The sequence below is a fragment of the Ochotona princeps genome, chromosome 16, assembly GCF_030435755.1.
Source record: "Ochotona princeps isolate mOchPri1 chromosome 16, mOchPri1.hap1, whole genome shotgun sequence".
Lineage (NCBI taxonomy): Eukaryota > Metazoa > Chordata > Mammalia > Lagomorpha > Ochotonidae > Ochotona > Ochotona princeps.
Genome location: NC_080847.1, coordinates 43,755,869 through 43,778,327, shown reverse-complemented (window position 1 = coordinate 43,778,327; position 22,459 = coordinate 43,755,869). Strand labels below are relative to the sequence as shown.

General features: G+C 52.1%; 1 protein-coding gene and 1 long non-coding RNA gene across 3 annotated transcripts in view; one reads left to right on the top strand and one right to left on the bottom strand.

Annotated features, from left to right (window-relative positions):
- ZNF536 (zinc finger protein 536) overlaps positions 1–22,459 on the bottom strand; it is a 370,703-nt gene that overhangs the window by 199,192 nt on the left and 149,052 nt on the right. The gene's annotated exons all lie outside the window — the stretch shown is intronic.
- Positions 5,498–10,959, top strand: LOC131482243 (uncharacterized). Its single transcript, XR_009246832.1, has 3 exons — positions 5,498–5,526; positions 9,798–9,890; positions 10,366–10,959. It is a non-coding gene; the product is annotated as an uncharacterized LOC131482243 (long non-coding RNA).

Below are 22,459 nucleotides of genomic sequence, written 5' to 3'. Positions count from 1 at the left end.
TGTTTGAATCAATAAACCATGTGCGGCACACGCTTCTTAGATTTTTTAGTTTTAAATACTGCAAATGATCTATATTCTCCTTGTTGGGTAGTTGCATCTTATCATAAGCAAATTATCCATATACGCCCTGTACCTGAACCAAGGAAGTGTCGTGTAGAGTAGGAAGACCATGTGGACCACAGATGAGCGATAACAAAGGCCCCCAGGACCCATGCAGACTGAGGTCCTCTACCATTGGCTGATGACTCAGTGACAACAGCTGTTGTAGAGGGGTCCTGTGCTCATAGCAACCTCCATGGCCTTGCCCTCACTGGGCCCATCTGCCCCGGCTTTGATTTGGACAGGCTGACAATATGAGGAAAGCAGACTTACAACATCTTTCTCTGAAATGTTATTTATGTATTTTTGCTAAGGAGGCGAGGCCAATTAAGACAGAAAAAAGATGCGAAAACATGACATGAATTTGGACCAAGGAAGCAAATCCCGCGTTTGTTTGATGTTCCACTCTACACACCTTAGCGTACTTGACAAAGTAATTAATCCTTATAACCAACCAGCGACACTGTCCCTTCTTCCCAAGACCCAGCAAAAGGGAGAACCATCACACGGGAGTCCGTGATCTTGCCTTAACAGACTTGTGACCGGAAGTCTTGCTCGAGGTCATCACACAAGGTGCCCATGGGCTGTGCACAGAGCTTAGCTCTGAGAATGGCTGTAGCACGTCAAGTCCAGAGAAACCACAGAAGTTAGTGGCTGCCGTGGACTGGGATGTGTGGGGTAGGGGGAGGGGAGCGGAACATGGTTGTGAATTGACAGCTAAAGGCTACAGGGCATCTTGTTGGTGTGACAAAAATATTTCAAAGTGGATTTTGACAATGATTGCACAACTCTTTGAATATGTTGGAAAAAAAAAAGACTGAACTCTCGCATGGAGGAATTGTCCAGTGTGTGAATTATAGCTCAGTCAAGCTAGAGATAGGGCAAGAGATTTAATAGGAAGCCACTGTGAAAAACAAAACGGATGGAGCACAACAGTTAGCTGATATGCTGAACAATCAGAGGAAGCGGAAATACCCTACGCTGCTGAATCTTGCATGTCATTTACCCTACACAGTGTATGGGGTGTAGGGTGTCTCCTAGGTGGGCAGGTGTGGGAAAGGAGCGAGCGACATAACACCTGTGCTCTGGCATAGTGGCTCTCTGGCACCACAGAGACAACTCAAGTTTGGGGTCAGGGAGATGGCATCCATGGGCATCGTCAAAGAGAGGAAGACGTCAGTCACTCTGGAAGGGAGAGGGGACCCGGAGACCCTGGGGAATGAGGGAAAGTGGCGCTGGGACAGTCACAGGGTCCACTCAACCAGAACCAGAGTGTGAGGTGGGACAACAGCTGCAGACAACAGACGATGGCTTGCTCTAAACTTGGAAGTGGCACTGTCAGACCTGCTTGCTAGGGAGATCTATCCAGGGGGTTGGACAAAAGAGCAAGCTACAGGGAGAAAAGAAGAGACAGAAGCTGTGTTTAAGAGGGAAAATCATGCTGATCGCAAACAACACATTTGCATTGGAGATGATGGGCTAATTTCAAGAACTTAAAAAAAAAAGACTTGTTTTGGGCCCGGCGGCGTGGCCTAGCGGCTAAAGTCCTCGCCTTGAAAGCCCCGGGATCCCATATGGGCACCGGTTCTAATCCTGGCAGCTCCACTTCCCATCCAGCTCCCTGCTTGTGGCCTGGGAAAGCAGTTGAGGACGGCCCAATGCATTGGGACCCTGCACCCGCGTGGGAGACCCGGAAGAGGTTCCAGGTTCCCGGCTTCGGATCGGCGCGCACCGGCCCGTTGCGGCTCACTTGGGGAGTGAATCATCGGACGGAAGATCTTCCTCTCTGTCTCTCCTCCTCTGTGTATATCTGGCTGTAATAAAATGAATAAATCTTTAAAAAAAAAAAAAGACTTGTTTCTTTATTTCGAAAGACAGAGCTACTGAGGTGGGAGTGGGGAGACAAAGAGGAATATTCTATTTGCTGGTTCACTCCCCAACTTGAGGCAGTGACCAGAGCTGAGCTAGTCTGAAGTCAGGAGCCAGGACCTTCTTCCAGGTCTCCCATGTGGGTGCAGGGGCCTAAGGATCTGAACCATTCTCTACTGCTTTCTCAGGCCACAAGCAGGGAGCTACAGCAGAAGTGGAGCAGCTGAGACTCAAACTGGCACCCCTATGAGATGCCAATGCTGAGGACAGCTGTGCCACAGCACTGGCCCATAAATCCAAGAAACAGAAAAGCCCCCGGGAAGGTGTTTGGCACCTAATTCAACCACTGCTTGGCACACATGCCTCTCATAACAAGGCATTTGGGTTTGAGTTCTGACTTTGCTGTCCAGTCCAGCTTCCTGTTAATGCTTACCCAGGGAGGCAGCAGCCGGACCGCAGTAGACAGATTCTTGCCACCTACGTAAGCATAGGCCGAGTTCCCGGCTCCCAGGCCAGGCTGTTGCAGACATTTGGGAAATGAACCAGTCTCTCTCACTCCTCTTTCTCTTTCTCTCTCCCTTTCAAATTCATATATATATATATTTTTTACATGATCAGGTCAGGATGCTCTCTACAAAGTCAGGACACCACTTAGAGGCAGGTATTTGGGACATGCTGGGTTTGAGGTGCCAGAGGGACACAGGATATGTGAAGGAGCCAGGCTGAGGGTCCGAGGACTAAGGCTCACACTCTCCTGGGGGCTAGGTGACTTCGTCTCCAGTGACCACAGAGTGTAACAGATGCAACCGCCCCGGAGAAGGGCGTGTGTGCGTGTGGCAGGGAGACCTGAAGATGCACCACTCAAGATGGCCCAAAGGGATAGTGGGAAAGCACACAACACTTGGGAAGTCTCATGTTAGCGAAGGGCCAAAACCTGGAGAGTGGAAGGCAGATGGTGGGCTCCCAGTGGCCAGGTGAGCTGCCACTGGCCAGGTCTCCTCCACCCCAAAGCACAGAGCTGTTGGAACAGGTGAGGATGGGGTGGGGATGGGAGTCTCCCAACTGGACGGGGAAAGAAGAGTTTGTCCCAAACACAAAACTTTCAAATCAAGCAGTCAGGAAGCTGGAAGAGAGACTGCTGGGAGCTTTCACTTTGGGATCATGCCTTGGAATCTTCACTAGCTGAAATGCAAAGCATCAGGTCTTACCAGGAAAATAGATGATTGCTTTCAATTCAGCAGACAAGACCTTGACCTTGACCTCTCAAGGATAACTTCATTTTCTAGGCTGCAGAGAATATGCAGTTACTTCAATAAGTTCACGGAAAATGAAATCAAAAGATAAGATGATTCTGGTGCAGAGTTTTGTGAAGATAGACGTAAGGAGTTTTCAAAAAGTTCTTGCAAATGCACACTACGAGAAAATGCATGGACCGATTTCCAAAAATATTTCCAGCAAAATCGGCTGGAAATTCTATTTTTTTCCACAAACTTTTTAAGTCCCCTGGTGTAATCAGGAGTTTTTATTTTAACAATGGATCTAGTTCTAACTGATGCAGAGTTTAGTTAAAGCAAAAAAGGCAGGAATTGTACCACAACAGGTTAAACCATCACTCGTGATGCTGGCGGTCCGTTTAGGAACACCAGCTAAACACCCAACCATTCCATTTCTGATCCAGTTTTCTATTCACGCTCCTTGGAAAGCAGCAGAGGGTGACCCGAGTATTTGGACCTCTGGCAACCACGTGGGAGATCTGGAAGAAGCTTTAGGCTGGTCCAGCGCTAGCCATTACAGCCACTTGGGGAGTGAACCAGCGGATGGAAGATCTCTCTTTCTCTGCTTCTCTACAGCTTTGAATGTAAAAAAAAAAAAAAAAAAGGCCGTGACAAAGTCCAATTCAGAGCAAATCACAGATTGAAGAAAACTGCACTTGGTCAGTGACACTGAGTCAGGAAGTGAGCAGACGGAGCGGGTCATCTCTCTGGGCAGTTAAAAGACCCCCAGGAGGGCAGAGGGGCTCACTGACTTGAGGGAGTCTGGGATCTGCCTGCAGGGGCCCAGGGCAGTGCCATCAGCTATATCACAACCAGCACATTCCCCGGCAACCTGAGGAAAAGGCAACAAGAGGCCCGGCGGTGTGGCCTAGCGGCTAAAGTCCTCGCCTTGAAAGCCCCGGGATCCCATATGGGCACCGGTTCTAATCCTGGCAGCTCCACTTCCCATCCAGCTCCCTGCTTGTGGCCTGGGAAAGCAGCATGCCCAATGCATTGGGACACTGCACCCGCGTGGGAGACCCGGAGGGGGTTCCAGGTTCCCGGCTTCGGATTGGCGCGCACCGGCCCGTTGCGGCTCACTTGGGGAGTGAATCATCGGACGGAAGATCTTCCTCTCTCTCTCTCTCCTCCTCTGTGTATATCTGGCTGTAATAAAATAAATAAAAAAAAAAAAGAAAAGAAAAGGCAACAAGGATGGGTACAGAGCACCTCGCTTAGTGCAAACGAGATAATGATGATTTAGTTCTCACAATAGCCACATCTGGTCACTTTACGTCATTCCCCCGTGACCACACGATGAAAGTGACTCAGCTCAAGGCCCTGCAGTGATGCGTGTAGAGTCGGAATCTGCCCTGCGTCAGATGGAATCCATAGCCCAGGAGCTTCCCTGGGACCTTCACCCCTCAGGATCTCTCCAGCTCCAGAGGCCTCACTGGGCCCCTCCATACAACAGAGGACAGCCCTCTCTGCCACAGATGGCAGGTGGAAGCTGGGGAAGGGGTGGTGGTCCCTGTCACTGCCTCATATCCAAATAGGGCAGACCTAAGACCCTCCTAAGTAGAAATCTTCGCCTTGCCCCAGAGCTCACAAGAAGTTTAGATTAAATCGCCCAGATGGCGTCACAGCAGAGATTTCTTAAGGTCTGACTTAGGATCAAGTATTAAACTTCCTCCTGGAAATAACAATAAGTGCCCCCGGATTACACTTGGCCTAGAGAGTGGCTGTTTGTCGTTCAACACTAGGAAAAGTTGACAGACATTCATTGCTGTCAAATAAGAAAACTCTGTTGCCTGACTTAGGTCTGCCCTGAAAACAAGGTGAGCTCTGAGACGAAAGGGAAAGAATCAGGGGAGCGGTTTCTGGTCTTCATTGGACATGGTGACAGCCACTACGAGTCTCCCGCCCGCTGCTGTCCTTCATTCTTCAGCTCCACCCAAGTATGGGCACAGAGTGCAGAAGATCTCTGTTTCTGGAAGAGAGCGCCCTGGACAGCCAGAGTGAGGGCTAACCCGGCACTTCCATCCAACTGTTGTGTTGTCTGGCAAGTGGGAGGTGCCAATCTCACTGGGCAAGGGGCCTATGTCTCCTGAGAAAGCACAGAACTCTACTTCCCAGCAGGTGACGCCACCCACTGTGGCATCACAAACCAACTTGAAGCACCTGACTCCCAACATTGACAAGTGAGTCACTCTCCTTTCCCTCAGGACCTTGGGGAGGCAGACAGCACCACTGCAAACAATGACAAGGATGCTTAGGGATGCGTGCAGTGGGGAGCCCTGTAGAGGTGACCTTTGACCACAGGTGGGAGGGAGAGATGAGAGGGGAACAGGGTGGAATTCAGTGCAGTGGAGTAGGAAATGCCATGACCCTAGGGCAAGACTGTATTGGAGTGTTGGAAGGCACAAGGAGAATTGCCGATGGCCACTGGGCGTGAGGACCCTTGGGGCTGGCCAGGCCAAGTGCCAGCGAGAGGCCGGCAGCGCCATGGCAAGCCACTAGTCTTTGATGCAGCCTTCTCTCCTCATTAGGGGTGCATGGCGACAGCAAAGGGAGTTCAGCTGAAAATAGGGGCTCAAATGGGTCATTCCCCATTCCTATCACGTCCCCTGCCTCTGACCATGATGGGCAGGGAATGAGAAAGAGAATCTACATTCTTACTTCCTTTTAGATTTCGAGGCAGACTAACAGAATAACCTCAGAAAGGTATTTTACTCTTTGTTCAGCAGTAGTCCTTCCTGAACAATCAACGTCGAAGAGTTTGACATTTATTGCTACCCTTCAGAGGTCAACTCTCAGTGAATGGTATACAGTGTGTGTTCACAACCTAGGCACATTTCCCCCTCCATGAATCTATGTGCCCCATTAACAGATGAATTAAATCACCTACAACTGTTCACTCACTTAAAAAAAGACACTCCTAAATAGAGGACCAGGACTCCCTGGATTCTAATGTTCTCACTCCTAGTGCCGAGGTGTACAACACAAACTTTGTTCCAGATTCAATGGCTTCACAGGTCACACAGAGAACACATGTGGGCACCTGGGGAGAACAAGAGGCAGAGTGAGACCAGTGGCTTCAGAGGGGAGGAGGCAAGAAGAGTCCCAGCTCTGTCCCCCGACGAGGATGAGTCCGTTGTGGGATGGCAGAAGCTGGCCCGTTATGCAACGGGTGGAGAGGCCGATCACCACAGGCTTCCTACAAGGTCAAGTTGTACTGGACATCCACGCTGAGGAATGAGAATGAGGCTATCCCATTTTGTGGGACTCAAGCATCAGAGCAACGTGGCCAAGCAGAATCATCAGTAAGGTGACAAGTCCCCAGGATGGGTTCAGAAGCAGGAGGATGTCCCCTTGAGGCTCTGGGAAAGTAGGTGGCCCCTCTGCACCCCTAGACAAGGGCAGGGTGTGAGTGTGAATGACAGAACTGGGAGCTGCAATGGGGGGTGTGGTGAGGTGAGGATTCACCAATAGCATGGAGAAGAAGCCTGGTGGGCAGGGCCTTGTCAGCCCAGCCTCAACATCTATTCTGAAAGCTGCTTCAGACATGCTCTGAGACACCTACAGCATGGGTCACTGACTAGCAGTGCAACAGAAAGAAAAAGAGATTACTGAAATGCCTACCAAATGGAGACTAGCATACAAGTACTCAAAACATCAAAGCACACAGGTCAGCATTGTGGTGCTGTGAGCCAAGCTGCCTCCTGTCACACTGGCATCTTACATTGGCGATTGTATATCGGGGAGCTCCACTTCCGATCTAATTCCTTGCTAACGTGTCTGCGAGACAAAAAGATGAGGGACCAAGCTCCTTGGACTCCGGCTAACCACGCACAAGATCTCGGCGGAGTTCCTGGCTCCTGGCTTTAAGCTGGCCCTTCCCTGGCTGTCGCGTTGTTACAAGCATTTGGAGAGTAAACCAGCAGATGGAGGATTGATATCTATCTTCAAATAAATAAATTTGAAAAAGTAAGCTCTGCCAAAGTCTATCACAGCCACTGTGTTGCTTTAGTATGCTGATACGAAAAGGAGTGAGGTAGATCTGGGACAAAACACAAGACTACCTTGGAGCCATATCCCCGGAAGAAAAAAGCAGCTTGCAGAATTACAGACAGGGAGCATCCAGGATGAGAAGCTGGGGGAAGGATACGGGTGAAGGGGCAGAGGGAAGGGGTGATGGCAGCAGGACGCAGGGGGCCAGCCTGGGGGACAGCAGGGAAAAGCAAGGCAAAGGGGCCACAGAGAACGCACACACTGTCTAATGTAGTCTAATTTAATCATTCACTTGATTTTCAAACCCAGCCACTGTCCACTGTCTGAATATTTTGATAATGATGACTGATGAGGAATCCAGAATAGTGATTAATAAAAAATGATCTGCTCCTGTACTCCCTCTGATTGTAAATATCAACCTTAATTAATAGTAATCAATGTGAGCAGTAAGAGAAAACCCAAACTGCTTTAATGTGCCACTTCAGGGCCCCAGCTAATATCTTCCCTGGGAACACGGTGATACTTTTCCCCCTGCTGGAATGTGAGGAAGGGTTGGGGCAGGGTCCCAGGAGGCTGGGCCCTGCCATACCTGGGACCCAGGAGCTCTAGCAACGGCTACTGGGGTGGCAGACGAGAGGCCGGGACAAAAACCCAGACATGTAGTAACCCGGAGCCGTGCACACCATCCACAGCATGGCCTGCACTAACTTCCCTGAGGATGGCGCACGCAGGCGCACATATACACTCAGTCGCAGCCACATACTCGCATACACGCCCACATACCCATTTGCACCCTCATATACTCACAGTCACACTCGTGCACGCTCACACACTTGTACCTGCATACACACACATACACTCACAAACACTGGTACACATTCATTCACACATGCACAAACTTGCTCTCTTACGCATGCATTCATACAGACACACACACACACACCCCTCCAGTGGCTCCCAGGCCCACAGGATGAGCCATGGCCCAGCACCTGAGGCTGTCCACACTCTAGCCCAAGACTTCTCTCCCACAGCTACCTGCTTTGGGTCCTCAGCACTTTCCTAATCAGAGTCACTGTTCCCAGGTCACACCTTGTTGTGCTTTGACTTTGTGCCCATCAAGCCTTCTTTCCCAGGCACCCTTGCCCCTTTCTCTCCCTCCCAGGAGGAGCAGCTGGCCAACACTGCAGGAGTCCTGTGTCCACCATCAAGGTTCTGACAAACACCAGACACGCACTCAGCGACCCCACAGACAGGACAGTGAACACTGTTCCGTTTTACAGTGGATGCACCAGTTTCATTTCACAGGGGATGCACCAGGGCTCAGCCTCATCCCTAGGGCACAAACAGTACCAGGGACTGCAAGTTGAGCCTTGAGGGCAATGGGCTGCCATGCCGGGGTGGAGCAGAGGGGCTCACCAAGGAGGCAGCCCTCCCTTGACCCAGACCACCAAGCTGATGTCCCTGGAGGAGGATGACTTTGGGCTCTCCACTGACACATGTGAATGAGCAGCATACGCAAAGGCACAGAGGTACCTGCCAGGCAGCTTGACCCACTTACCTAGTCCTGGGAGCCAGAGCAAGCACAGAGTCAGGGCTCCATGGTACACTGTCCCCAGGGTATGGGAAAGCGACTTGTGGTCTAGCTACAGATGTGTGCCACAGTTGCCAGGTCCTGGGAGGCAGCGTGCCATGAGTTGGGACAAAATGACATTGAGCCAGATGACACTTGTGTCTAGGTGGGGACTAGAGCAAAGCCCCTCATGTTCTCTCCACTGCACCTTTCTCCATCTCAGGATGCTGCCACAGAGTCTACATGAATTCTTCAATATTACACACAAAAACATGAATTGGGCTGGTCCAGGACCACCCAAAGAGCTGGCCTACAGCATGGAACGTCAGGGGACAGTTCAGAAACTGCCAAGCATGCATCCCTCCACACTCCCTGAAACAGCCAAAATATTCTCCTTCCAAGCAAAGGTTAAGGCTCCGACAGGCCAAGAGAAGGAGGAAGATGCATTTGCGATGAGTTCATATCTGTCAAGCAGAAAGCGAAGGGCACGGACTGGCAGTATCCATCGGATCACACTGATAGGGCTCAGGATGGATTGGCTGGAGTCACCTGTGCCAGGAGGTTCACCAATCCATCACCACCACGCCGGGTGACTCAGTTTTCAGGCGGGAGACTCCTCCGTCACCACGTGCACATCAGCCATTTATTAATTTCTGCAACAAGTACCTCAACTTCATTACTCACTTTCGAGATCACACACCGTGTTTACATAATCTTTCTCCTGGCTACAAGAGTCGCGCAGCAACAATATCCCCGGGCAGCCGTGGCGGTGAGATACCAGGTGTAGTTAGGGGATGGCAGTGCTTACAAGCCTATCAGGCAGCGTAATTAGGCCAGCCCAGCCTGCCGCCGCTCTCTGCTGCAGGGACTCCTGGAATGCAATGTCAGAATCTGCATGCAGGATGCTGACCAGTAATGTGCATTTTAACTTAGCATGGCAAATAAAACTCCACGCCATATGGTTGATTAGAAATCTTCTCTCTTTCTCTCAACAGCTGGGTGAGTAACAGCAAGGAGAGGCGGTTGGCAGCTGTACCCTGTGTGAGAGCAGCCTTGCCGCTGCTGCGAGGGGGCCTGGGCTTCCACAGGTATGCACCTGAGACCAGGAGGGGAGCGAGCCACAGCAGAAGAGGGGGTTGGCTACAGCCAGGTGGCCCCCTCCAATGCGCTTCCTTGGGAAGCCCAGAACAAACAAGTTTCTTTTGCATTTTGCCAACAAAACATTTTCAGGTTTTCCAGTGCACCACGCACTGGGTAAAAGCAGAAAATTCAAAACAGAAGAAAGGCAGCTTTTTTTTTTTTTTTTTTTCTCGATGGAGTTGCTGCTGTTGTAGCTGCGGCTGCCTCCCCATATGCACCTGACCCTAGCAGGAAACCTGGGTCAATTTCTTCATGTTGCCTGGCACGTGTCCCAGCAGGGCTTCTGCAGACACCTAGGATGTGCGGTGTACCGCTGTTACTCCCACAGCTCAGGGTACCGGTGGCCCTCTTCAGCCCTGCCCTCCTCCAAGCATCCAGGGGTTGATGGCGGCTAGCAAAGGTTTCCTCTCCCTGTTTCCATAGGTCTTTAGCAGTCCTAACGAAAGTCCTACAAACAGGGCTGGCTCCCCAGAGCTGCACCTGTGCCTGGGATGACCCGGCGTTTGTTGATTACTCTGCAATCAGCCTTGGAAGCTTCACAATTCAACAACGGGCCTCATATTGGTGTTGTGCGCTGAGCCCAGCCCATTGAGGAGCTGGGCCTGCCTCTGAACTGCCTCTAAGAGGGGTGTGATTTTACAGTGCTGAAACTGATAAGCAGTGCCCTCATGGGGCAACCCAGTGACCACCAGCAGTGGCCAGTCAGGCCCACTACCTTGGCCTGAGATGCTGCCATCAGCATGGGCTCTTATCCATTCTTCCTGCCACGTACCTGTAATTCCGGCAGCCTCTAAAATCCCCGAGAACTCGTCAAAACCATCAAGGTCACAGGAAATATGGGAAACCTGAGGAGTGATGATCACAGCCAAGCAGAATCTACAGGGACGTGAAAACGGAATGTAGGACATGTCCCCTTGGGGAAGGCTGGGGCAGGCAGAGGGTGCAGGGCTATTTTCTGCTTAATTTTGCTATGAACCTAAAGCAAAGCTTCAAAAATTCATTTTTCAACTCAATAAACCAGGCCAGACAACAACAACAACAATAACACCTTCAATGGCATATATTGTCCTGGATGAGAGTTCTAGAACATTAGGTTAACAGCACCGTCTAAGCCAAGCACAGGCTTTAGTTCATGAGAGCGCCTCGGGATGGCTTCAGCTCTCACCAGCACTCCGCAGTCACGTTACCAGAGCAGGCAGGTGGTGGGGTACACAGGCACTCGATACCATCCTCAGATCAAAAGTGATTTACAAGCCACTCCCCTGACACAGAGGGGGCAGCCATAAGACCAAGAAACCAGAAGAAGTTGGAGGAACAGTAGCACTCAGCCCCCTACCTGTAGCCTGTTCGCTACTTACTGCTCACCTGGGAGGATGCTGTAGGCAGCAGGCCAAAGAGAATGACTTTCACATGAACCTCAAGATGTTTTAGTTAAACACTCCCCACTCCCCGGTGCTGTTGAATCCTATGATTGTTTTGCCATCAGCTGAATATTGAGGTTCTAACAGCAACAGCATGTGGGGAATGTGTGGGGGAGGGCTGGGAGAATTTCTGTATCCCACTGCCCTTCACGGGGGTCCCTGTGTGACTCTGAGATTCTTACTCCTGTCATCCCGCAAAAGAGCAAGGAAGCCAGGCGGAGTATTCCCATAGGAGCAGGTGCCAAGGTATGGGCAGGGTTCCAGGCTACCCATTTGGGGTACCTGCCGCCCCCAGCCACCCCAGAAGTAGAGTAAGGGGCCCTGATGTATTAGTGTTGAACCAGCAGGCAGGAAGAGTCTTGAGAAGGCCATGTTTCCTGGCGTTTTCCTGCCTTCTGTGTTTATGTTTGGACACCCACGGCCAAGACCACAGCTCTGCTGGACGGTGAGGCTGCAGTCAGGAGGAGTGCCCGGCAGGCCTGGAGGCCTCCCCTCCGCCAAAGGGGAAATAAGGAGCTCCCAAATGAATTGTCAGGATTCCCAGCTGAAAGCTGACTGAATTCGTCTGCCTGGAACTTGTTTCTGACCATGCATCCAGTGTAGGCTTCCACTCGTCTCCCTCTGACAGCATTCCCCATCATCTCTGCCACCTGGAGGTGGTGCTGGCACCCCAGGAGCTCAGAGGTCTGCCCTATTCCTGTGCCCAGGTGCTTGGTGCCTCTCTGCACCACACCACCTTCCCCTCTAGGCTACATCTGTGCACCTGCCCTCTGCCTCCATCCTTCCACCAAGAAGCCAGCAGCTGGGGATGTAGCCCAAGAACCCAGCCCTGTTGGGTCCACACCATGGAAGTGACATTATCTGGCAAGCCAGGCCTTGTAGCTTTCTTGCACTGCTAGCACACACACGTCCCCCAAGGCTAGGCGCTTCTGCAGTGGAGGGAGGGAAGACGTGCTGGGCCAGCCCTGCACTGTGCCTGGTGTGCTTGGCAATCAGCAGCATACACACAAGTAGCTGCCACAGTTGCAAACAGGATGTGACCCACTGGCGTCTAACCCAGGCTAGCCTGCCATCAGCACTGCCCCAAGCTGAGTCTGAGACTCTGGCTGAGATGCCTCTTGTAAAGGGCAAAGGTCAGGTACCAAGCACAAGGTCAGACTCCTAACACAGTGGGCTGGACCCAGGATTTTTCTGCAATTTCCATTTCTAGGAGAAACCGTTTGGTGTTTTTCACAGAGGGTGGGGAAACACTGACTCCACAGTGAGTCAGGGGTTGGGGTCTAGGGCCACACCAACCCTTCCTCCCAGTGGTAGAGCATGGGACTCACTTACACCAGCTGTCCTGTGTGCTGTGGGCACTTACGCCCCAGGAAGGGCAAGAAGAGAAGTTCCATGCTTCTGCTCCCCAGAAAGGGTTGTGACCCCACTGGGATACCCATACCCTGGATCAGGGTCCCAGGAGTAACCTGGAGCCCTGCCCAGCCCCATTCCAGCACAGCAACTCTGTCCCAGGATGCTCAGCGCCATGGCCAAGAACCAGACCTGAACACACACACACACACACACACACACACAGTGTGTTCCTGAGAAGAGCCCTGGCCGACTTCTCAGAGCAGGTGGCAGAGCATGCTGTAACAACCAACCCCACACTTTAAGCATACCCTGAGGCAGGCGACGAAGAAGGCAGACACCCAGCCCCCTGTCTGCATTCATTGATTCAAAAGTGTTTACCAAAAGGGCCAAAACAGGTAAACACAGTGACGGTGTTAAGGTACAGAGGGTTAAGTAACCACTTGGAATCACAGCATCCCATATCAGAGTGCCAACTCAAGCCCCCAGGTGCTCCACTTCTGATCCAACTCCATGCTGAGGTCCCCTGGAGGCAACAAATGTTGGCCCAAGTCTGTGACTTCCTGGCATCCACATAGGAGGCCTAAATGGAACTGCTGCTGTCTGATTTCAGCCTGGTCAGGGCTTGGTTGTTATTACCAGGTGGGGAGTGAATCAATGGATAGAAGTGTGTGTAACTTTGCCTTTCAAATAAACAACTTTTAAAAAAAGGTGAACTTAATCCAATGACTAGCTGATGGATGCCAAGAACACATGGTATGTCCATACAGTGAGATATTACTCAGCTTTATACAGGAAGGCAATTCCATCATATGCTGCATCACGGATGAACCTTGGAGACATTTTGCTAAGTCACAATAAGACAAATCCTATATGATTTCACCCCATTTGAAACACCCAAAGTGCCCACTAAGAGACAAGCTTCACAAGACAGAGAAGATGTCAGAATCTCAGTTGATCAGGACAGGGGAAACTCAGGGATCGGGGGGGGGAGTCTTACAAGCTGTGCCCTTCACCCCACAAGGCAGGGCTGCATAGTCGTGAAAGGGATGTGGTTCCAACAGCCCCTCCTATACCTGTGCCTATGCATTTAGAACCCCATGGTCCCTGATGACAACTCCAGGTGTTCCCAGGTATGTCTCCGCTCCTGAGTGCTATGTCCCTGTGGCCTCCCAGTGCACCGCCTCCCAACATCCTGCTCAGCCGAGGCTCTCAGAACCAGCTTCTGAACTCTAGCAAAAAGCAGAGTTGAGGAAGAGGAGTATCATCTCTTTCCGTGGTGTGTTGCTGGACAAGTGCCCTCTGTGCTGGCAGAATACATCATCCCCTCTGTGTGAGCTGGCATGCACAGCCATGGTGTCCGCTGCTCCATTCTGTGGACTGCGGTGGGAAGGCAGCTGAGGACAATGCCTGCTCTGCCCTCATGTACCTCGAGCAACCAACTCCAGGCCTGCAGCTGGCTGAGCTCCAGAGCACACATCCCCTGGAGGGGGACCCAGAGCACCATACCCAAGTTATTGCCAAGAGGAACTTGAGAGCATGGAGGATTGCTGGGAGGTATGCATTTGCCCATGTGCACCCTTCTGCCTGAGGCGAGGTGCCAATGGGTAGGGAAGACCTTGTTGTTAAAGAGCATAGCCAGGCCCAGAGCCCAGGGGTTCTCCCTGGGCAGAGGGATGATGGGTCACAGTTCCCCCCATGAGACCAAGCCCACCCTACATAGTAACAAGCCATCACATCAAACCCAACACACACATCTGGATCTGCACAACACACGCCCTTTTGTATGCCAACATGGGAAGACACATGCAGCACACACGTCCCAGCACACATGTCTACTAAAGCATAAATATCCACCAATGCACTCTGCAACATACACAACCACCCAGCACAGAGCCCAACACCTTTACCAATACACACGTACCACATATCCTTTCAAACGTCTCAGCGCAACAGCCTTTACTAACCCGTGTGTCAATACACATATGTGCACAACCATACAGTAGCACCTATCTGTACACCCAAATGCCATTCCTAACACACACCCCAGCAGCCACAAATACACCCTGGTATTCCCATTCCGATCCCTCTTACCCATACAGCCATCAAGATGCAGGGCCAATGCATGCCCACCCACTCCCATAAAACACATCCCTAACTCAAAATACACATCCACACACAAGCAGATGGTGACCACCCCATCCAGCAGCAACCTACAGCCAAGATGTAAAGCCAACTTACAGATATAGAAGCACCCCAACACCACACATGCTCACACAACCCACATCCCAACACACAATAAGCATTCCACACATACACAAGATTACAGGAAATGACACTTCTGCCTCTCCTCCCCACCCCTGACCACAGACCAGGCCCTAGGGCTAGCCTTGGGTGGAGCCAGGCAAGACGGACAGCTCAGAGCATCCTGCTCCATGGGGCTGGTGTGACGTGGCTGTGTGGCTTAGGCTGCAGTGCCAGGAGGCACCACAACAAAGAATGCAAGCCGTCTCCTCTGGAAGTATTCCCAGCTGATAATTCTGCCCTCCTAATTTACACCTCAGAGGACGTACTGACCTGCACAGAGAATTAGAGACCTCCTCTTTCTCTTCATCTCACAGTGGGGTACCCCTTTTCTTGGGAAGGAGCGGGATGGGTGGGGAGCCTCTGAGGATACTTGCAGGACCATGCCAGCTTGTGCCAGCCGTGCCCCTCTGCCTGCACATACACTTCTCCAGCCACTACATACTCCCAGGACCACTCAACCATGCAGAACTGCAAAGGGGGACCTGCGAGGGCCAGTAGAGCATCCTGTCTTTGTGAAAGAGGGTGAGGAAACTGAGGCTTGTGCACTCTCACACACGCACCATGCATCAAGGCCTTCACCCCTTTCTTGATCTGTCCCGAGCCCCTGGAGAAGCCCCTGTGACCTGCTGTGCTTGGGAACTTGAAGAGGGGCTGGGGAATGCCTGCAGCCACTTCTTCAGGAACTGGTGAACGGGGCAAGTGTCAGTTCTGGACTGAGCAAAGCAGGAGCGGACTTGCCACCTTCCTGGCTTTTTGACCGGGAGGCATGTGACATTGGCATGGAGGGAAGAGGTTCCTGTGAGCTCCCAGAGGAGCAGGGCTTTGTCAGGCTTGGATTGCACGTGGGGTGAGCCATGCTCTGCCTTCTTCAGTGTTCACCTCATTCTCAGTCTTCCCCACGGTGGATTTGTAAGACAAGAGGGCTAAAAGGCGTGGGTTCAAACCTAGCTCTATCCCTTCCTAGCTTTGTGAGTCCCCAGACCTCTACTTACACCTCGTGACATTCTCTGCTCTCCACTCTGGAGCCTCTGAGCAGATCCCTGGTGCTGGCTGTGAAACATAGGCAGAGTCCCAGTGCAGGGTGTAAAGTCAATCCCCACCTTGCTTTGTCACTAAGACTGGAGGGAGTCCTTGTGGATCTCACCAGAGCTGCTAAATCCACCTCACGCAGGGTCAGACCAACCTCCGCGAGCTACTGAACTTTTGTGGTTATAGCTGCAGCTAGAGTAGGTTTGAATTAAGATATACTGAAGCCAACTCCAGGTGTAGGGAGAGCTGGAGGCAATGACCACAGAAAGAAGGAAGCTGCCTCCCCAGAACAGTTTCAACAAGTGCTCCTACCCAGGAAGAGAGCGTGGTAAGAACATCCGGTCCCACCATCTTTATGGAGACACAGGCCAATGACCACGCGAGTGGGTGCGGGGATACCTGATGCCAAATCACTGGCCGAGTTTCCCATCTTGCCACAGTGGGTTCTGCATTGCGTGGTCCAGAAATAATGTTAATAACAGACTACGCTGCTCGTGCTGTGCTAAGCACTTAACAGACAGGCCAGTGCTACCATGGTTCCCATTTTGACAGGGAAAAACTCCAGGCACAGATAGCCCAAGGAGCATGTGCTGGGCCAGCTCAGTCCTAGAGAGCCCTGGGCTGGGACTCTAGCAGTGTCCAGGTCTGGAACAGCCTCCAAGGCTCATTCCTCCCTGCCCTGGCAGTACAGACCTGCAGCCCATGCTCGAAGGAGGAAGGCCACCGTGGTGCCCCTATGGCTGCAGGATGTTGCCCCCACAGTATCTGGCAGGTAGGAGGGCTCTCCTTGGCCCCACTGCCCACCTGTGCAACAATCCTCAGAGGTAACACAGCAAAGCTCAGATGGAAAGCTCAGCAAGAAATCTGCAAAATCCTTAGCCTCTCTGAAGCAGGGTTCTCATCTCAAATAGCAGTAGATGAAGGCTTTCACAACTACCTTTGGGGTGGGCATTTAACTCAGCCAAGTAAGCTGTGCAGTGCCCACAGTGGGGGACCTGGTTCCAACATGTGCCTCCAGCCCCTGACTCCAGGTCATGGCCAAGGCAGACTCTGGGAGGCAGGCGTGATGGTCCTTGTTCCCATGAGCGACACCTGGAGTGAGCTCCCAGTTCCTGACTTCAGCCCAACCCTGACCTGGGAAGGCATGTGGGGCATTTAGGGAGAGAACCAGGGGATGGGGGTGGTGTGTGTGTGCGTGCGTGTGTGTGTGTGTGTGTGTGTTTCTGCCTCTTAGGCTAAAGTAAGAACCAGACAAGAAGGATGAAGGGATGTGGAGTGAGGGAAGGCAGGGAGGGGATAAAGAACTCTGAGGACTGAGGACGGCATGGAATCCCTGTTCTTCTCCACCTGAGTCCTGGCCCGTGGAAGAAACAGCCACGGTCCAGAGCAGGGAAGCCAGGGCCCCAACATCCAGACCAGAACACAGGTATGAGAAGGCCTCTGTGCTCTGCTCTCAGCCGTTTCTCACACAGCTTGGTCAGAGGGTAGCTGCCTTACACAGCTTGGTCAGAGGGTAGCTGCCTCTGACCAAGCAGCCAGGCCTCCGACACTTGAGTTCATCGCAGAATGCAGGGCTGCTGGGGCTGTGTTCACCCAGCCTCATGTGCTTCTGGGCTCAGTTCCTCTCCCACCTCCCAGAATCACGCAAAGTGGTACCCACAGGGCCCAGTTCCCTCTGCCAACTCCACCGGTGGAGAATGATTTGATGCACGAGGGTGCTTCTGAAAGTTCATGGAAAACAGAAGCAGTCTGGCTCAACAACTTTGTAACCCATGTACAACATGCATTGTCCATAAACTTTACGAAGACTCTCATAGATCAGACTTTCCATAACATGGGGGTATATCCTGCCCAATCAACCCACCTGATGACCTGGCAGACCAGGTGGGACAGGTCCAATTGGTTCCCACAGGCAGAGCCTGGGTCCTCCTCGGCGTGAGCCCTCACAAGCTTGCAATGTGCTCTACTTACAAGGAAAGACCAACCAACCAGCTGACTGCCTGGTTCATGTTGACCCCCTGCTCTCAGGACACATGAAGTCACATCGTGATCACTGGTCCAGAAGGAGGAATCCAGGAACCCAAACATTCCTCCCTGCTGAGCGCTCCAGGGCCACCTCTCCCTAGCCTGGCCAAGGAGCCTCCCACTGCCCCTGACATTGGTTCCCATCCTACTTCAGCTCTTGCTTCCTTCATAGCTTGGCAGGATGTAGCCCACTGGGTTCTTCTTCCGAGGTCTCTCCTGTGTATAACAAGACACTGACATGAATTCAAGGTTAGAGTGAGGGAAAGAGAAAGACTTCCAGACCCAAGGACTAGGGACACGTGTCCATTACCACCCCCCCCCCCAAAGAAGTCATTGGGATTGGCCAGTTGTGAAGAGGGAAAGAGTGACCCTGTCTTGCAAAAGAGTTGCTTCAGTTACTAGGGAGGTTCCTAACCCCTGAAGAACCAATGTGGACACCTGGGCATTCAATAGCCCCTGCACTCAGTCTGAACTTCTCTCCACTCCACCCAGGCCCTGAGTACCCGGTGCTGAGCTGTGCCTCATTCATCTTTGCAGCACCAGCACCCCACTGTCTGAGCACTTCATCTGTCAATGCATACATAAATGTATGAATGATGGGTCAAATGAAGAAGCATATTTATGAATGAGGCGGAGAATCAGTGGAGACCCAGGTGATGAGGAACTGCCCAGCTCCAGGCAGCCACACAGACTTTAGGATTCTACTGGCAGGGGAAACTCTGGCTCAGAGAAAAACTGCATCAAGCCCCAGTGACTGCTGATAATGCACTGTACCTCTGCAGATCCAGGGAAGCTTGCCTGGGCCCATCGTCTACCACCAGGCCTCTCTGCTACCACACCGCTGGTCACAACCCTCAGGATACCAACAAAATGTTCCCCAGAGCTGCAAGTCCTATGTTTGGCACTAGGGGGTTGGTCAGACCAGTTAACAGATAGAAAGATTTTCTTTGTTTTTTTCATATTTTTAATATTTCTTCAAAGTGGAAATATTACTTGTAGGAGGCTTGAAAAAAAAATGGATAGCTCTTACTCTTAGGATGGATGTCCACCAACAACAGCTCACAGACCAAGTGCAGTCTGCTGCCTGTTTTTGCAAAGTTTCATTGAGAACTTTGTTGCACTACCTCTTGTATGGAAGAGCTGGCATCACATGGCCTGCAAAGCCTAACATCATCCCAACCTTTGAACAGTCAATGATTAAAAAGCCAATGGTGCATGGTCCAGTCAGGGTTTGAATACAAGCACGGACTCTGTAATTCTTTTTTGGCTGAACAGGTGCACCAAAAGAACCCCCCCAGTTTCAATTCAAATATTCACAGCACCATCTTTAAGTAGCAGTGCAAGAAGACATGAAAGAGAGAGAGAGAGAGATAGAGAGAATGAGATTTGAAATACAGAGTTACAAGGCTGGTGGTGTCACCTGAGGCATCGCCATCCCATATGGGCAACATTTTGTATCCTAGCACTTCATTTCTGATCTGGCTGCCTGCTAATGGCCTGGGGAAAGCAGAAGAAGACAGCACAAGTGATTGGGTCCCTGCCACCCAAATGGGAGACCTAGATGAAGCTCCTGGGTCCTATGAGAACAGAGAGAGAGCAGAGAGAGATCTTTCAACCACTAGTTCCCCCAAATGGCAGCAGTCACTGAGGCTGGGCCAGGTCGAGGCCAGGATGCTGGGACTCCACCCAGGAGTCCTGTGTGGATGTCGGGCTCCAAGCACTTCAGCGGTGTTCAGCTGCTTTTGGAGGCACTATAACAGGAAACTCAACTGGAAGCCAATCAGTCCAGACCCCCAAATGACACTCATAGGGGATTCTGGCATGACAGGTAGCAGCCTAATGCAATGTGCCACAGTGCCAAGCCCCCAAAATATGCATCTATAAAATACTTTTACTTTGTTTTTCAACACCCAAGATGAACAAGAACTGTCCAAAACGTTTCAAAAATGTTTAAACTAGTTTAAAAATGATTACAAGGTCATTAAGCCAAGCCTATAAATGCCCTCCTGGAAGAGGCAGGGTGACCAGTGTTCAAAGGTCTAGGTCATTTTTGTGGAACCAGACCCCAGTGGGAAGGAGACGCACACCGCCTGAGGCCCCTCCCTCAACAGGGGTCATGTCACACAGCACCACTTCAATATTGCAGGACAAATTATCTTTAAAAAAAAAAGAAAGGAAGGAAGGAAGACACACCCATGCTGGTTGGCAACCAATTGAACAAAGTGTGTCCAGACATAGCAATCAAGAAAACCATGTATCTGTCTCGGACTTCAAGGAGATGAGTAACCCCACCCCCACACTGGATGTTGAAATCAACATCCTTGAGTTGGAAGGGCTCCAAAATGCCTCTCCAGATGATTGAAGACAACCGGGGGTGTCCCAAAGCCAGACGAAAGACAGAAGAGGCACAAGTTTCTAGGCATTACCTAAATGACGAGCAGGGGGCAGTGGGGTGCCCTGTTGGAGCTGGAGCTGGGGGCACGCAGGAGGAAAGAAAAGCAGAGCTGGCCGCAGTTGCGGTCCCCAGCCCGAGGTGTCGGGATTTGGCGGGGAACAGATCCGTCTCTGACATGTCCCAGCTCCAGGGTGCACAGAACACAGACAGAGGCTCCCTACAGGTTCATGCTAGCTCACTAGGAAAGCACCAAGCTCACCCACGACCTGCTTGCACACACCAACCCCCTTCACGTCAGCCTCCTGGCTAGGTCCCCCTCGGGCGGGGGGCGGGGGTGGTGGGCCGGCCTCCTGTGGGTGGTGTGGCAGGCAGCTCCGCCAAGGAGTCAGCTTGTGCTGAGCCTCCCACTTCTCCCAGACACATGCCACATGTCACACAAAACGCCAAGGCTGACAGCAACACAGAGACGGGTCCCACCAGAAGCTCAGCCTTGGACAACGTCCTCTCCCTGAGCAGGCAAACACCAGGAGGCCAAAGAATTCTGCCTGGATGTCTTCCCCTGTCTCCAGCGCAGCCCCTCCTCTGCCCAGGACCCACCCTTCAGGTAGCAGGAGTTGATGGTTAGACCTACACGGTTTGGGGATTCTGTGATGGCATTTTAAAGACACCATGTCAAATCCCTGTGCCTTAGCTTAGCTCTGTTGGTGACTGCTATATGCACACAGTACATGCGCAGGCACAGCGTTGGTTCCTTATATGATACCAGTGGCTGTGGCTGGCTCCATGCCATCACAGCCGGGATGGTCAAAGTCACAGGTGAAGACAGGTATAGGCGAAACACAAACCAAAATAAATAGACAGAAGTACAATCTTGGGGAAGCAGGTGTGCTCCGGACAAAGAGAAGCAAAACAAGACCAGGCCTGGTTGGAGAATCAACAGACAGAAAGCCCAACTGCACGTGGAAAAGACTCTGCTCCCATTACGTGGCCCCCAGAGGGCAACCCAGGCCTGCTCAGGTGTGATCATGTTCAGATTCTGCCCTAGAAAAAGGCCCCAAAGCCTGCCCAAGCCCAGTTCCCCTAAGTTCCTCTGGGGAGGGCCCACGGATTTCTGAGAAGGGCTTTCCAGATGGCACCCGGCTGTGGCAGTGCCAAACTCCACAGCCTAAGTAAATGTTGCCATCGCCCCCGTCCTGCCAGGAAAAGGCGAGGGAGCCCGGCAGCTGTTCTTGCCCACAGCGACGCTCACTTCCCGGGGAGACCATAGAGCTACCCTTCCACCAGCTGCCCACCCACGCTCTGCTCTACAGCTCTCCATGCTGTGGTGGGGTTTTTCTTCTCTGTGTCTGCCAGCCTGGTCAGCAAGGTGGCGCAGTGCCCTCTGGATGCCGACAGAGGAACGGGAGGCAGAGAGAGGCAAGGAGCCCAGAAGGGGCAGGAAGCCGACCCCCCAGGGTCGCAGCCCAATCTGTGAGCTGGGGAAGTTTGCACAGATCCACTGCCCCACTCCGCAGGTGCTTCTGCACCCCTACCTCACAGGGGTCCACTAGTGCACCCCCAGGGCATTCCTCTGTGGTCCAACTCCAGACCCCAAAGAAGGACCCCATCAGGCACTCACCCTCCCACAATCCAGTGCATACTGGATGGCCAGTGACACAGAAGCCAGGCCCTGCCTTGGTCCCTCTGAGCAAGGTGGGGGTTGGAGAGGTGTACCTTCCAGAACCTTCTCTCAGAGGAACAGCCAGGCTGGTGGAAGCTTTCCTGCTTTGCCCTCCCCAGGAAGGAACGTCTCATGAGAGAGACACAGAAATCCTGGGTGGGCAGAGGCTCCCAAGCGACCCGCCACAGGACACTGGGCACCACTCCCCACGTTACCTGAAAGTACATGGAACAGATCCTGGTGAAACCTTCTCTCAGAGGGACCAGGGAGTTGTTTATCCATCAAACTACGAATCCCAGCCCCAACACAGCCAAGGACAGGACCTGAGCC